At 49.6% G+C, this 4,021-nt stretch overlaps 1 pseudogene across 1 annotated transcript; it reads left to right on the top strand.

Moving 5' to 3' along the window:
* Positions 1-231: 231 nt before the first annotated feature.
* Positions 232-1,982, top strand: LOC308352535 (TRAF-type zinc finger domain-containing protein 1-like; annotated as a pseudogene). Its single transcript has one exon. The product of its transcript is annotated as a TRAF-type zinc finger domain-containing protein 1-like (transcript).
* Positions 1,983-4,021: the final 2,039 nt, after the last annotated feature.

Here is a 4,021-nt window from a genome sequence, read left to right as displayed (position 1 = left end):
CATGGAACAGGCAACATGGTCACCGTCACCGTCACAAGATTCCAGATCAGCGACCCTGTGAAACCATTTCCCAATATCTATGTCCATTTATATTTAACAAATATTTTTGAAAGCCACTGTTCTAGGTGCTTGGACTATGATCAATTAAAAACAAGCAAAAAACCAGGCTCTGTGTCTGCAGCTAGTGGGTCCGCTGCAAGTCCTTGCTGCTGTCCCGGTTTTCAGGAAGAACTAAAGATGGTTGAATTTCTAGATGACCAGGACACTCAACTGTGTGACAATTGCAAAAAAAAGAAATTCCTGTGTTCAGTTTTATCATCCATGAGACCCACTGTCAAAGGAACATTGGTATGGGTCCTATCTGCAAGGAACCGTTTCCCAAATCTGACATGGAGAGTCACATGGCTACAGAACATTGTCAGGTAACCTGAAAATGTCAAAGAATTTGGAGAAAAGGCAGTTAAAAAAGCGTGAGGAGACTGAGGGTCCTCTATGTCTTACCCTTTGCCAGCACTGTGATTTCAAACTCTCTGTTCTCAAACTGAAGGACGATGGAGATTACTGTGGTGCCCGGATGAAGTTTTGGGGCAGTTGTGGGTGCAATGTCCTGGTGAAAGATCTGAAGACTCATCCTGATGCTTGTGAAAGAGATGGGGAGGAAAAGAGAGATGAGGTTGCCATGCCTCCTAATGCATCTGATGAGTCCAGGGGTCAAGATGGCATCTACGTTGCATCCCAGCTCCTCAGGCAAATTGAGGCTCTGGACCCACCTAGGAGGCTGCCCCGAAGACCCCTGGGAGCCTTTGAATCGGACACTTTCCATAGTAGAACTACCAACCAAAGGAACACGACAGCCCAGATTCCAGCTCAGAATAATCTACTGGAAGAATGAGAAAGGCAGGGGAGGAATACAACCTGACAGCCCCCAAAAGAAGATAGTGCAAACGTGGACTTCACGTTGGCCCTAAGTCTGGAAAATGAAGGGCGGGCCTGCAATGTGGAAATGCAGGCCTTCTGGAGGGCTGCATGTGGTGCAGACAAGTCCCTTGAAGCTTCCAATACTCTGAATGACGTGAAAGGTGCCGCTGACCAGACCATGCTGCTTTGTGAATTTTGTGAGGGGCTCCGCACACAGGAACGGCTGGTTGACCATCAGACAATCTGTAGTCCTTCCTCTGCCTTACCTACACTCAGTGTGGGCAGCACTTCCCCCAAAGGGGTGGAGGACCCCGCTATCATCTTCCAAAAGTCTTTGCAGCAGGCTGTGAGTAACCAGTTCGACTCTTGGATGGGCCTGAGAAATGCACCCACTCTGGAGGATAGTATCATCGTCCCATGTGAATTTTGTGGGGTACAGAAGGAGGAGGAGGTGCTTCTGTTCCATCACCAGGACCAGTATGACCAAGGCCCAGCCACAGCAAACAACCATGTGACAGAGGGGACTCCTAGACAGGATTTCCAGCATCCAGAGACCCCACCAGAGCTGCTCAAGGAGAATGTCAGACACCAGGGAGACTTGTTTTCTGGTTACATGGATGATATTAAGCAGGAAAAGGCTAAAGGGTCCACCTACCTTCTTCCCCTCAGCAGACCTATTATCAATATGACAGCTACTTGTAACCAACTGTCCACATCCACATCAGGCCCCGGATCTGGGTGCCAGCCTAGCCCTCCTCGCATACTGAAGCTCAACAACTTAGACAGCCAGGATGGCCGAGTGCGCCATCAGAATATCCATGATGTGGCCATGGCCACCGGACACATTCCAATGATTCACCCAGTGCGAAATCTCTACCTAGAAAACCTTCTACCCACCTGCCCCCATGGGCATTCAGGGAGATACAGAGTAAGTGGTAAGAGCGGAGGTGGCAGGAACTCACGGGTCACCCCTACAGCCTCCAACTACTGGAACAGAACAACAAAGGCAAACCCCCCCAAGCAAAGGAGCTAGGGATGCAGAAGAGGAAGAGGAGGAGGAGTGATGTGGTCACAGAGAACCTGCAGGGTGGTTCTGTCTTCTCTGCACGGCAGCACGTGCTGTGGTTCAGGGCCCACTTCTTGGGCTCTGTGGACAGGGGAGATTCTACAGATTTTAACTTTTTCTAAGTCATGCCATTTTGTGTCTTTTGAGATTGTGCTGTGGGAGTCTGTGAGTTTGGGGGAGGGGTAGCAGGGAGGCTGTTGAGAAATGTTTCGTCTTTAACTGCTGCCGTTTGGCTGAGCAGGAATATGAGTTGTGGTCTCTCAGCCCACTAAGGCTCTGTCTTTTGACTTGCTATTGTCACGGCTTCCTGGTGCTGCATCGTCCTGGGGGAAAGAGGAGAGAGGGTTCTGGAAACCTGGTACCAGTGAAGTGATTCTCTTCTCTGCAGGGGTCTCAATTTGGGAACTTTTAGGAACACTGTCCTGTGTACTGTCCCTCCCCACTCCAGAATCTGGGCCTCTGGTGCAAATGGAGGCCGTCCGGTGAAGTGTTCAGGCCAGTTGCGATATATGTTAGGAACAAAGTCTTGGAGATGAATTGAGCTAGAGGTGAGTGCACTAGAGGCTTTGTTTTAATCTGCTTCTTTGGCATTTGGCATAACTGCCTTCTGTGTCTGGTGGGGAGCACAGCTCCTTTGTCTTTACCGTCTTCTGATGGAGAAGGTTGGGGGTTCCCTGTTGCCACCGGAGTCATGTTGGGTTCTGCCTGGATCAGGGCTGAGGTCTAAGCTCCAGAGCTTGTTCTGAAAACCATGTAACAGAACCCCCATCCCCTCTTTTTACTACCATGACAACTACTGCTTTTATTATTAACATACTTGTAATAGAAATAAGGTTTGTACTTGTGGGGGAAAAAGGCAAAAACCAAACCAAACTCAGCTAAATTCCATGGGATAAAAGACATTGACCCTGCCTGGGTCATGGTTCCAGCCGCTGGACCGGTCCCTTGCTAAGGATGCTGTGGCTGGTCAGGCCTGGGTCATGGGCCCTTTCCCATGAAATATTGGTGAAGGAGTCACCAATATTCACAACCCTAACAGGCATAAGGAACTTGGCAAAGGGAAGTAAAAACTAGGATATGCCCAGGGCGCCATCTTGCTTTCTAACGTCTCCCCTTGCCCCCAGGCACCAGGCTGTCCCTCCCTTGTGTAATGCACTCATCTCCTCCAAGAGCTTTAACCCCTGCGCCATTTGCCTGCCCTCCCTGCCTGCTGACCTGCCCCTACAAACCTCAGCCCCTACTCAGGTGACGGATAGGACACTTGTCTTCTGGAACACTGTAGCCCTCTATTCCTAGCCGCCTTTCAGCAGAACTACAGTCTCATCTCAGGATTGCCCAGTTCACCCACAGAAACTTGGAAATCTGTCTTGGGCTTCCATCATCCACCACCTGCCTCTCTCATTCCTAACAGCCTTGTTCTTGGTTATTCCTCAGTACTATTATCTTGGAACTTAATCTCAAGAATATTCTTGGGTTCAGTTGCTAGCCCTACCCACACTAAACCAAGCACTGGTACTCCTCTGCCCAAGAGCATCGTGCAGCAAGGTCACCCACTGTTCTTCGTGTTCTCCGTGTTCTCCACGGAGCTTCCTGGGTACCAGGGAGACATTCTGGAGCAACCCCGGACTTCTTCTCTGGGAATACTCTTCTCATCTTCCCTTCTTTTTTTTTTTTCCTCCTACATCCTATTTAGCCCAGCCATTGGTCTTGCTCCTTCTTTCCCCACGTTTTCCGAAAGCAGTTCCCCCAGCTACTTCCTTCTACTCACCTTCTTCCTTGATCAACACTTCGGAGGCTCCACCCCTGGCTAGTTCCCAAGGCCTGCTGTCCCCCAGTTCTCAATGAGAACTGCCCTGGAATGGGTCTGAATGTGACGCCCGTCTCCACTTGGTGAATTGCATGCAAGTGTGTTATCCCGTCACGTTTGTATTCTCAGTGCCTGGTGTAGGATCCGACACACAAGCACCATAGAAATTATTGAGCTGAAGGAAGTTGAATCACATCCAATTTGAATCGCACTAAATTATAGTGTATTCT

Source organism: Martes martes, assembly GCF_963455335.1.
Source record: "Martes martes genome assembly, chromosome: 11".
Lineage (NCBI taxonomy): Eukaryota > Metazoa > Chordata > Mammalia > Carnivora > Mustelidae > Martes > Martes martes.
This window is presented reverse-complemented; position numbering and strand designations above follow the sequence as displayed.